A 13,814-nucleotide genomic window follows, 5' to 3' on the forward strand; every position below is an offset into this window, starting at 1 on the left:
CACAGAACTACATGATCACTAGCTCCCAGGGGCCTTTCATACATGATACCCTCGATGTCCGAACTACTCATGGTGAATACAAGGTCCAACCTTGCTGGTTCATCCTCTCCTCTCTCTCTGGTAGTGTCTCTAACATGTTGATGCATGAGGTTCTCCAGTACCACATCCATCATCTTGGCTCTCCATGTTTCGGGACCCCCATGGGGCTCCAGGTTTTCCCAGTCAATCTCCTTGTGATTGAAATCACCCATAACTAGTAACTTTGCTCCCCCCATGTGTGCTCTCCTGGCCACCTCGGCTAGTGTGTTGATCATTGCTCTGTTGCTCTCATCGTATTCTTCTCTTGGCCTCCTGCAGTTCTGTGGTGGGTTGTACATTACTGCAATTATCACCTTATGTCCCTCAGACTGGATTGTTCCTACTAAGTAGTCCCTTTCGCCCATGCCATCCATTCCTTCCATTTTCTCAAAACCCCACTGGTTTTTAATGAGCAGTGCAACTCCTCCTCCCCCTCTCCTCCCTCTGTCTTTCCTGAAGATTTGATATCCGGATGGAAAGATTGAATCTGTTATTATTCTGGTGAGTTTTGTTTCTGTGAGTGCTATTATGTCTGGGGATGTCTCTTTGATTCTTTCGTGCCACTCCTCGTACTTGTTTGTTATTCCATCTGCATTTGTATACCACACCTTCAACTTCTTTTCTAAGACTGTGGTCTGGGAAGTATATTGGGGTTGGGGAAGTGGGAGACCTGGTAAGGAACTATGGGTTGTTGCTGTGGGGGTGAAGTTTGTAATGTAGTGGGTGGGGGCATTGGATGTGGCATGGGTGTTTTGATTTAGAGTGTTTGGTTGCACTGGGGTTGACCTGGTTGGGAGGCTTCTATAGAAAGTTGTGAGGGAGGCTGTATTAGATCTTCTTCCTGGGTCTGGGATCTCCTGTCTGTCTTCTCCATCCCCTATCTTTCCTCCTTTCGCCTTTGTACCATCTCTCTCAGTTTCTTCCTTTCTTCTTGTGTTCTGTCGCAGTCGAGATACACCCTCCTGTATGCCGTCATGTCCCTTAATCGTGCTTTCTCCTGCAGGATCCTGGTCCGAGTCGCTTCTGCCTTGAAGGTCACTCTCACTGGCCGGGTTCTTTTTTTTACAAACCCCCCTATTCTCCGAAAATTTTCCAGCTGGGTCATATCGTCTTCTCCTATTGCTTTCATGATGCTTTCAATTGCTTTTTTTCCCCTTGTTTTCTTGCTTCATATGTTTCCCCTTCGACTTCCTGGAGCCCATACACAAAGACTGACCTCACCCTTTCATTCTCCCACTGCATATCCCTGTGTATCCCCTCATTTAATTTGGTTTCCTCCACTGCAGCTTTCCTTTCATCAGTTTCACTGGCTAATGTACTTGGGCTCAGTGGCCTGTTATTTTCCCTTCTCGGCTTTCCTTGGGCTCTGTTGTTGTCTGTTAGGGCCTCCACATAAAGCTTAGCTCTTTCATTTGCTACAGCCTCCTCTGATAGAGCATCTCCATGCAGTTGTGCCCCTTCTTTCCCTACAGTCCCCTTATTTGTGGCTGAGGTAGCAGTCTCTGTTGTCAATCCCAAAATGTTCTTTAGTTCTTTAGGCTGTTTCAGATTTTTCAATTCCTCTTCTAAACTCTGTATCCTAGCTTCTGCTGCTTTGACATGCACCTCCCACTTCCTGCTTTCCATATCTATCCTCTCTTCCATTCTCATGCTAAGTTCTTCTAGTTTCTTTTCCCATTCATGATCCCTTTTTATGAGCGTGTGTGTGTGTGTGTGTGTGTGTGTGTGTGTGTGTGTGTGTGTGTGTGTCTCAACAATCAATATTTGCACCAATAACTCATTACAGTTGTGACCGGGTGTGGAAGTGTGAATTGCTCATTACACTATAATTTGTTCATGATTGTAGCCATGTATAAACGTAAGTAACCATTCTTACAGAATTCATTACCTTTGTAACTTGTGAGCTCATTACCTTTGTACCTAGTTCAGCTATCAAAACTTTGGGGGCCCAGTCCCTGGACCCATTACGTACCTCTGTAATCTGTAAATACCTTTGTAACTTGTCATGATTGTGACCAGACCTACCTGGAGTTCATTACCTTTGTAAATTGTGAGTTCATTACCTTTGTAAATTGTGAGTTCATTACCTCTGTAACTTGCTCAGCTATCAAAACTTTGGAGTCCAGTCCAATTATGTACCTCTGTAATCTTTTGACTACTGCCCACAGGATGGGTATGGGGTGCATAATAAACATATTAAACTAACTGTCAGTGAATCTACTGGAGTAGTATAGTTTTTTGGCTTTCTTTATTACTTTGGTGAGGACTGATGAATAGTGTTTAAGAATATCTTTGTGTATTAAGCCCTGTCTATATTGCTTTTCATATTGGTGTTTCTTATCAATGGATTTCAGAATGGTGCTGGTTAGCCATGGGCAACCAAGCCGTTTGTTTGTGATCTGTTTCGTTTTTATAGGACAATGTTTGTTGTATAGTCTAAGTAATTTGTTAAGAAAAATGTCTGTCCAGTCATCAATACCATTGGCCTTGGAGAATTCTGTAGGCCAGTCAACAGTCTCTAGGTCAGCTGTGAGCTTCCTTATTGAGGCCTCATCATGGAGTCTAAATGAAACTTTGTTGTATTCAAGTGGTGGTTTACTAATGTTTGTCAAGAGGAAGGTAGGGTAGTGGTCTGTAGTGCTATCTGTGATTATCCCTGATTTAAGGGGGGCTAGTATATTGGTCCATATGTGGTCTATTATGGTTGCACTCGTTTCAGTGAGCCTGGTTGGTTTAGTTATTGTTGGTATGAGAAGTGTGTTGTTCATATTGTTGATGAAATCAGTTACAGGCTGATCATCTAGTAGGCCAAGGTTGATGAAGTCTCCAGCTAAGAGAAGGTGGTGCTTATTCATTTGTCTGTTTGTTATTAGTGCCTTTAGTTTCTCATTGAAATTTGGGATGTTTGTATTAATAGCTGGTGTTGTTTGTAGCAGCTTCTTGTATTGATCAGCTGTTGTTTGTAGCAGTTGTTTGTATTGATAGCTGGTGTTGTTTGGAACAGCTACTTGTATTGATCAGCTGGTGTTGTTTATAGCAGTTGTTTGTATTGATTGCTGGTGTTGTTTGTAGCAGCTTCTTGTATTGATCAGCTGGTGTTGTTTGTAGCAGTTGTTTGTATTGATAGCTGGTGTTGTTTGTAGCAGCTGCTTGTATTGATCAGCTGTTGTTTGTAGCAGTTGTTTGTATTGATCAGTTTGTGTTGTTTGTAGCAGCTGATTGTATTGATCAGCTTGTGTTGTTTGTAGCAGCTGTTTATATTAATCAGCTGTTGTTGTTTATAGCAGCTGTTTATATTGATCAGCTGTTGTTGTTTATAGCAGCTGTTTATATTGATCAGCTGGTGTTTGTAGCAGCTGATTGTATTGATCAGCTTGTGTTGTTTGTAGCAGCTGTTTATATTAATCAGCTGGTGTTGTTTGTAGCAGCTGCTTGTATTGATCAGCTGTTGTTGTTTATAGCAGCTGTTTATATTGATCAGCTGGTGTTGTTTGTAGCAGCTGTTTATATTGATCAGCTGTTGTTTGTAGCAGATATTTATATTGATCAGCTGGTGTTGTTTGTAGCAGCTGTTTATATTAATCAGCTGTTGTTGTTTATAGCAGCTGTTTATATTGATCAGCTGTTGTTGTTTATAGCAGCTGTTTATATTGATCAGCTGGTGTTTGTAGCAGCTGATTGTATTGATCAGCTTGTGTTGTTTGTAGCAGCTGTTTATATTAATCAGCTGGTGTTGTTTGTAGCAGCTGCTTGTATTGATCAGCTGTTGTTGTTTATAGCAGCTGTTTATATTGGTCAGCTGGTGTTGTTTGTAGCAGCTGTTTATATTGATTAGCTGGTGTTGTTTGTAGCAGCTGTTTACATTGATCAGCTGGTGTTGTTTGTATTAGCTGTTTATATTAACCAGCTGTTGTTTGTAGCAGATATTTATATTGATCAGCTGGTGTTGTTTGTAGCAGCTGTTTATATTGATCAGCTGGTGTTGTTTGTAGCAGCTGTTTATATTGTCAGCTGGTGTTGTTTGTAGCAGCTGTTTACATTGATCAGCTGGTGTTGTTTGTAGTGGCTGTTTATATTGATCAGTTGTTCTTTGTAGCAGCTTTTATATTGATCAGTTGTTCTTTGTAGCAGCTTTTATATTGATCAGCTGGTGTTTATAGTAGCTGTTTATTTTGATCAGCTGATTTTGTTTGTAACAGCTCTTTATATCAGCTGGTGTTGTTTGTAGCAGGTGTTTATATTGATCAGCTGGTGTTGTTTGTAGCAGCTGTTTATATTGATCAGCTGTTGTTGTTTGTAGCAGCTGTTTATGTTAATCAACTGGTGTTGTTTGTAGCAGCTGTTTATATTGACCAGCTGGTGTTGTTTGTAGCAGCTGTTTATATTGATCAGCTGGTGTTGTTTGCAGCAGCTGTTTACATTGATCAGCTGGTGTTTGTAGCAGCTGTTTATATTGATCAGCTGGTGTTGTTTGTAGGAGCTGTTTATATTGATCAGCTGGTGTTTGTAGCAGCTGTTTATATTGATCAGCTGGTGTTTGTAGCAGCTGTTTATATTGATCAGCTGTTGTTTGTAGCAGCTGTTTATATTGATCAGCTGGTGTTTGTATCAGCTGTTTATATTGATCAGCTGTTCGTAGCAGCTGTTTATATTGATCAGCTGGTGCTTATATTAATCAACTGTTGTTGATATAAGCTGTTTATATCAATCAGCTGATTTAAATTGATCATCTGTTGTCTATATTGATCAGCTGTTGTTTATATTAATCAGCTGTTGTTTATATTGATCATCTGTTGTTTATATTGATCATTATTATAATCTGGCAAATAATGTTTTAACAGAGATAACTCCAGGAGGCATCTCAGATGAAAATTCACATACACATGAGCTATTAAATCTCCGCAGCAAATTCACCTTAAGTTAGCAAATAGCAGAGCAACCAGTCCCTGGACCCATTATGTACCTCTGTAATCTTTTGGCTACTGCCCACAGGATGGGTATGGGGTGCATAATAAACGTTAAACTAACTAAACTAAGCCAACAAGACTGGTAAATACACTTGACCTCATCTTCACTAATAATGATGATCTGATACGAAATATAACAGTATCAAAGACGATACACTCAGATCTCGACATAATACAAGCAGACATGTATGCACAGAGATCCTGGCCTTTGCCTAGAAAGAATTAACTCTGTGGCACTTGAGGTATGCTCAAGGCACATTTCTTTAAGAAGAAAGATGTAAACTAGAAACAGAGAGACGCTTCCTATACAGGCGGAGGTGAAGAATCACAGAGCTGCTGAAAGGGGTCAGTATATTTGAAATACGAAAGAAGGCACTAGTCAGAGAAATAGCAAATATTGAACTTAAGCTTAAGCTTAAGCTTAAGGAATCATACCTGGAGAGGGTTTCGGGGATCAATACTCCTGCAGCCTGGTCTCTGACCAGGCCTCCTTGTGGATCAGGCCCTGATCAACCAGCCCCTCGAGGGAGGTTCCTTGACGCTGGTGAGGGGCTCTTGATCTAGGGAATTGGATCTGTGCTCCGGTTCCCTGAATTGAGCCTGAATGCCTTCCATCCCCCCATGCGCTGTATAATCCTATTGGTTTAGCACTCCCCATGATTATAATAATCTGATCAACCAGGCTGTTACTACTGGCCGCACAGACAGACGTACGAACCACAACCCGGCTGATCAGATACTGACTTTAGGTGACTCTCCAGCGAGTATACAGAAGACAAGACACAGGAAGAACTTAAAAGCCATAAATGAAATTTAAAACAAACGAAATACTTCATTTCTTATGCCATATCTAGGGCAAAAACAACACCCAGTATTGGATCCCTACTTAAACGAGATGGGACTTACCCAGATGACAGCAAAGTAATGAGTGAGATATTGAAATTCCGATGACTCAGCATTTACTGAGCTGTTAATCAGGCTAAGCGTCGACAATCTCAATTAGTTTTTTATGACCGAGACTCAAAATTTGGCCAGTTAAAAAATTTCTGATATCCTAACACCACAAGACTTCGAAAAATCAATAAACGGCATGCCCATGCACTTGTCCCCAGGCCCAGACTCGTGGAAATCCGTGTTCATCAAGAACTGCAAGAAACCCCTTTCATGTGCCTTAAGTATTCTATGGAGAGGGAGCATGGACACAGGAGCCATCCACAGTCACTAAAAACGACATATCCTCACTCCACAAAGGTGGCAGTAAAGCAATTGCAAAGAATTACAGACTGATAGCACTAACGTCCCACATCATAATAATCTTTGAAAGGGTTCTAAGAAGCAAGATCGCCACATCCTTAGATACCCATCATTTGCACAGCCCAGGGCATCATGGGTTTAAAGGTCACTCCTGCCTCTCACAACTACAGTTCAGCTGTCAAAACTTTGGGGGCCCAGTCCCTGGACCCATTACGTACCTCTGTAATCTGTAAATACCTTTGTAATTTGTCATGATTGTGACTAGACCTACCTGGAGTTCATTACCTTTGTAAATTGTGAGTTCATTACCTCTGTAACTTGCTCAGCTATCAAAACTTTGGAGTCCAGTCCCTGGACCAATTATGTACCTCTGTAATCTTTTGACTACCGCCCACAGGATGGGTATGGGGTGCATAACAAACATATTAAACTAACTAACAACTACTGGATCACTATGACATGGTCTTGGATGCTCTGGGTGAACAAACAAAATGCACGCAGATGTAGTATACACAGACTTTGCGAATTATATTATAATAGTGGGGAGCACTAAACCCGTAGGATTATACAGTGCATGTGGGTGGGGGGAATGGAAGGTATTCAGGGTCAATTCAGGGAACCAGAGCACAGATCCAATTCCCTAGATCAAGAGCCCCTCACCAACGTCAAGGAACCTCCCTTGAGGGGAGCAGACTTTGCGAAAGCATTTGACAAATTTCTTCATGGTGTAATAGCACACAAAATGCATGATAAAGGAATAACAGGAAAAGCTGGTAGATGGATCTATTACTTCCTAACAAAACACAAAGAGTAATAGTAAACAAAGTCAGAGGCGGCTACAGGGAAAGGTTCTGTCCCACAAGGCACAGTACTCTCTCCCATCCTGTTCCTCATCCTTATATCTGACATAGGCAGAGATGTAAGCCTCAGCAGCGTGTCCTCCTTTGCAGATGATACCTGAATATGCATAACTGTCATTCATCCACTGAAGACACTGCAAGTCTGCAAGCTGACATCAATCAAATCTTTATTTAAATGGGCCACGGAAAACTATAAAGTTTGATGAAGTCAAATTTCAATTACTCCACATCGGAAAACTCGATGAAATTAAAACTGTATCGGAGAATAAAACAGATTTCAACCACACAGTAGAGTGAAAAACTAATTTAAAGGGCCTGGGAGTGATAATATCAGAGAATCTCATTTTCAAAGATCATAATGTATCTATCACATCTGCTATGAAAATGATTGGATGAATAACGAAAACCTTAAAAACAAGACATGCCAAGCTCATGACGATTTTCTTCAAATCGCTTGTTCTCTCTAGGCTGGAATATTGCTGTACACTAACGGCCCCTTCAAGGCTGGCAAAATTGCAGACCTTGAGAATATACAGAAAACTTTCACGGCATGTATAAGTACGATAAAGCATCTGAATATTACCTTGCTCACATTCCAACAGCATGTCAAGTCCTAAAAACCATTTGTCTCCACTCGACCCATTATGTACCTCTGTAATCTTTAGACTACAGCCCACAGGATGAGTATGGGGTGCATAATAAAGATATTAAACTAGACTAACTCCACTCCCTCCTATTTAACATGCTTACGTATGCTTGTTGGAAGTCCAAGCCCCTCGCACACAAAACCTCCATTACCCCCCTCGCTCGAACCTTTCCTAGGCCGACCTCTACCCCGCCTTCCCTCCACTACAGATTTATACGCTATCAAAGTCATCCTATTTCATTCCATCCTCTCCACATGTCCGAACCACCTCAACAACCCCCTCCTCAGTCCTCTGAACAACAGTTTTGGTAATCCTGCACCTTCTCCTAATTTCCAAACTATGAATTCTCTGCATTCACACCACACATTCCCTTCAGACAAGACATCTCCACTGCCTCCAGCTTTCTCCTCGTTGCAACATTCACCACCCATGTTTCACACCCATATAAGAGCGTTGGTATAACTATACTCTTATACACTCCCCTCTTTGAATCCATGGACAAAGTTCTTTGTCTCTACAGACTCATCCTGGAGTTTACCTGGAGAGAGTTTCGGGGGTCAATGCCCCCGCGGCCCGGTCTGTGACCAGGCCTCCTGGTGGATCAGCGCCTGATCAACCAGGCTGTTGCTGCTGGCTGCACGCAAACCAACGTACGAGCCACAGCCCGGCTGATCAGGAACTGACTTTAGGTGCTTGTCCAGTGCCAGCTTGAAGACTGCCAGGGGTCTGTTGGTAATCCCCCTTATGTGTGCTGGGAGGCAGTTGAACAGTCTCGGGCCCCTGACACTTATTGTATGGTCTCTTAACGTGCTAGTGACACCCCTGCTTTTCATTGGGGGGATGGTGCATCGTCTGCCAAGTCTTTTGCTTTCGTAGTGAGTGATTTTCGTGTGCAAGTTCGGTACTAGTCCCTCTAGGATTTTCCAGGTGTATATAATCATGTATCTCTCCCTCCTGCGTTCCAGGGAATACAGGTTTAGAAACCTCAAGCGCTCCCAGTAATTGAGGTGTTTTATCTCCGTTATGCGCGCCGTGAAAGTTCTCTGTACATTTTCTAGGTCGGCAATTTCACCTGCCTTGAAAGGTGCTGTTAGAGTGCAGCAATATTCCAGCCTAGATAGAAAGTGACCTGAAGAGTGTCATCATGGGCTTGGCCTCACTAGTTTTGAAGGTTCTCATTATCCATCCTGTCATTTTTCTAGCAGATGCGATTGATACAATGTTATGGTCCTTGAAGGTGAGATCCTCCGACATAATCACTCCCAGGTCTTTGACGTTGGTGTTTCGCTCTATTTTGTGGCCAGAATTTGTTTTGTACTCTGATGAAGATTTAATTTCCTCATGTTTACCATATCTGAGTAATTGAAATTTCTCATCCCTCATCAATTCTATGATTCACCTCATCTTTCATGGATCCATCTGTGCATAAATATACGTAAATTACGTGTGGAAAATTGCATTTATCTGAATGTATCATTATATACATAACAGTAAATGAAAAGATAATTATTATTTATCAGTTAGACATTTAGGAATTTGGGACACCTAGGTCGCAAAAAATGTCTCCCTTCGATACCTACCACTGTCATATCCACAATTTGCTCTGGACCTATTAATTACAAATGAAAAATACATCACCAGGAATGCTGGTAAATATATAAATTTGTGGACTGTATATTAAAATTAAAAAATGATTATATATAAACGCATATACATAACAGAAGGGGAATATCTTAAAATCATAACACTCACCAATTTGACTGGAGATTAATGTGTCATGTACAGGACCCCCCCCCCCTTTTGCCTACATTTATGAAGAATTTACTGGCCAGAAATTAAACATAATTTAGACAGCTTATCTGAGGTTCCTGGAGTTGTCCTGTCCTGTCGCCTGATTCTCAAATTATGCAGGAATGCACATCCAACAATTTCGCCTCCTATTTGAGAGGTGTCAACCCAATTTTAACCTCTAGAGCACGAAAAATTCTTCCCATTACACTAACGTTCTGTTCAATTCAAATAAAATGGCGACTGACCCCCCCAGCCGCAGGTTTCCTATTTTCGATAACATACTTCTTTTAAAAATACAATATAGGGCATCTATTTACCTATAAATTACCGTATTTCCGGAAAATATATACAGTATTTTCCACATTACGATAAACTGGTGTTAATATCCATCATCTGTTGTTTATATCGATCAGCTATATATAGCTGTATATAGCAGCATACAGCTGTATATAGCAGTCATTTATTTGCTCAGAACTGCTATATGCCTCAAATGATGCAGTTGAAGTTTTAGCAGTAAAGATCGAGAACCAAAATCTAGTCATTGTAGTAGTTTAAAAGCCTCCGGATGCAAAGTCCCAACAATTCCAGGAACAGCTGTTGAAAATTGACCACTGTCTGGAAAATCTTCCAGCTCCTGCTCCCAACATCTTGCTCCTGGGGGATTTCAACTTAAGGCACCTAAAATGGAGGAATATAGCAAATAATGTTGTCGCAGTGGTAACACCAGGAGGCAGCTCAGATGAGAACTCACACAGGAGCTTTTGAATCTCTGCAAAATTCACCTTAAACCAGTAAATAATAGAGCCTACTAGATTGGAGAATACACTGGACCTCATCTTCACTAATAATGATGATCTGATATGAAATGTCACCATATCAAAAAACAATGTACTCACGAGGGAGACTTCACCAAATTCAACTTCAATAACAAAAACATAAAGTGGAACCACGTAAACCAAGTCCTAAATGATATAAGCTGGGAAGATAGACTAAGCACCACAGACCCCCAACTTATGCCTAGAACAGATTAACTCTGTGGCACTCGATGTATGCTCAAGGCATATTCCTTTAAGAAAAAGGAGGAGTAGATGTAAAATAGAAAGAGACAGGCGCTCCCTTTATAGGCGAAGGAAAAGAATAACAGAGCAGCTAAAGGAGACCAATATATCTGCAATGCGTAGGGAGACACTGGTCAGATAAATAGCAAACATCGAACTAAGGCTGAATGAATCTTATAGGAGTCAGGAATCGCGGGAAGAACTAAAAGCCATAAATGAAATCGAAAGAAACCTAATTTCTTTTCTTATGCCAATCAAAGTCGAGAACAACATCCAGTATTGGGCCTCTACTTAAACAAGATGAATCCTACACAGATGACAGCAAAGAAATGAGTGAGCTACTCAAGTCCCAATATGACTGTTTTTAGCAAGCCGCTAACCAGACTGAGAGTCGAAGATCTAAATTAATTTTTTTTATGAGAGACAGAGGCATCGCTAGAGTTGGTGTCACCCGGGGAGGAATGTCTGTTGTCACCCGGGGCAGCATCTTTGGTGTCACCCCCATGAAATTCAAGGGCGGGGAGGAAGAGGGGGTTATTAACCCTCCAGATTTTGTGGCTTACTTCCCTATCACATGCTTTTCCCAAATCCATAAAAAGTAATTCCTAACACATATATGGCTATTTAAAAGGGGAGGGCTAAACCCGTAGGGTTTATAGTGTCTGGGTGGCATGGAAATTTGATCCAAGGAGGGGTGATAATAATGGGGAGCGCTAAACCCATAGGATTACACAGCGCGTGGAGGGGAAATGGAAGGTATTCAGGCTCAATGCAGGGAATCGGGCAGATCAAATTCCCTATATCAAGAGTCCCTCACCAGTCATGGGAGGGAGGGCAGATTGAGCAGGTTAAATTACTTGGATTAAGAGCCCCCCCCCCCTTGAATGGGTTACCTATATCCAAGTATCGTTTACCATTATTATTATAATCAAAAAAGAAGCGCTAAGCCACAAGGGCTATACAGCATATCGTTTACCAGTATCTACACTTTATCTACTTCACTCTGCTACATCCTTACTAATCACTCACCAATATTATGGAAAAAAAAAAAGCGCTGAACCGACTAGGGTCAATCATGAGGGAGCGCTAAACCCGTAGGATTATACAGCGCACATGCGTTATGGAAGGTATTCAGGCTCAATTCAGGGAACCGGAGCACAGATCCAATTCCGTAGATCAAGAGCCCCTCACCAGCGTCAAGCAACCTCCCTCCAGGGGGCACTAGGGTCATAGAGCTGGGACACCTTCAATAATTTATTTTAATCAGAAGGAAGCGCTAATCTGGTAGGTGTTACGTAAGAGCCCCGGGGTATGTAATCCATGGAGATTATTACGTTCATGGTGACGGAACCCTAAACCCATAAGGGAAACAGGGCAAAAAACAAAATCCATATTAAATTTGGGGAAGCACTAAATCTCCACAGATCATTCAGCACATGGAATGTAAATTAGTTTGACCAAAGGAGATAGGTAAAATTATTTAATACACTAAACCCGTATGGGTCTTACAGTATTCCGGGTATGAGTCAGTGGAGGGGTTTAATTGAAAATTTGAATGGGTACATTATTACAATCAAAACTAAGCGCTAAACCCACAAGGATCATACGGCGCTCAATAATCGATACAGTAGGTTAATTTCCATTAAAAAGTTAAGTCTGCATTAAAAGTGGGGCGCTCAGCAAGTAAGTGCGTTTGGTTCTTGTAGATGACAAAGGTGTATCCTATGTGCCTGCTGATACAGGACAATCTACAGCAACATCTCTGGTCCTGAACTTTTCGATCTGTTGTTGATAAATTAGACACATGTGCAACTCCTCAGTAAAGATACCCAAGAGTTGCACATGTGTCTAATTTATCAACGTGTCGGTTCTCTGAACCATTCATCTACGATCTGTTGTTGCTGGAACCAGAGGTTAGGAGACTGGATCTGTTTCCCAGTTCAGCTGTATAGCCCTTGTGGCTTAGCGCTTCTTTTTAATTATAATAATAATAATAATGTTTCCCAGTTCAATCAGGCTGTGACGCATGCGTGAACCGGAGGGCCGCCAACAGCAACAGCCTGGTCGACCAGGCAATCAACAGGGAGACCTGGCTCAGGCCACACGAGTAGGAAATCTTCTGAAACTGGTCACAAGTATTGACATAAGGTGGCCAAATGTTCATAAAAATGATTATGGGAAACGGAGTTATAGCAGTTTCTAAAATACTACTGTATTTAATATTTAATAAATTAACTATTGAAGTATATGGATGTCATGTCAAATTCTTCGAAAAACAAAATCCCTCAGAATACTATGTAATTACACTTGCATAAAATAAAAAACTTCGTAAAACATTAGATGATATTTTCAATAAATTCTTTAAATGAGTTTTGTTTTACTAGGTAGAAACCTGATTAGTATTTAACAAAATGCTTTAAAATGGATTTAATGAACAGAAGTAAAAAATATAAATGTACTTAACAGATAAATGTAAATAATATATCAATATTATGGACAAGTGATGAGGCGTGTGCAACAGCTGGGTAGCTTTTTTAGCGAGACATTTCACCAACTTAACATGTTTCTTCCAATGTAAAGCTTGCTACATGGGTGAAACATCTCATCAAGAAAGATATCCAAGTGTTACACATGTGTGATATTTGACACACCATTATCATGGAATTTGGTACAAAGGATATAACATAAATGAAGGTAAATGTCGTACGTTGGCCATGAAAAAGAATTTATTTTCTTATTCCAGCCAGAGTTTAACCAAAGCAAAAACTTAAAAGAAGTAAATATTAATACGTTTTGTTTCTAAATATGTTGGATAAATTTGTAGTGAATTAAAAATTCTCTTTCATGTTCACTGGCCCACCACGATGAGGTCTACGATAAGGTGCCAGGCCAGACCAGGCCAGGCCAGGCCGGGCCAGGCCAGGCCAGGGTTACTCGTCCAAAGGCAAGCCTTTGTTCATGGAACCCTAAACCATGAATCAAAAAAGTAAAAATAAGGGTTATTTTTAGTGGTAGCTAGGCTACCACTAAAAATGGGTGGGTTTAATTTTTAGGGGTAGCCGAGACTACTGCTAAAAATTGAGGGTATTTTTAGTGGTAGTCGAGACTACCACTAAAAATGGGGGTAATTTTAGGGGTAGCCTAGGCTACCACTAAAAA

The sequence above is a fragment of the Cherax quadricarinatus genome, chromosome 74 (genome assembly GCF_038502225.1).
Source record: "Cherax quadricarinatus isolate ZL_2023a chromosome 74, ASM3850222v1, whole genome shotgun sequence".
Taxonomy (NCBI): domain Eukaryota; kingdom Metazoa; phylum Arthropoda; class Malacostraca; order Decapoda; family Parastacidae; genus Cherax; species Cherax quadricarinatus.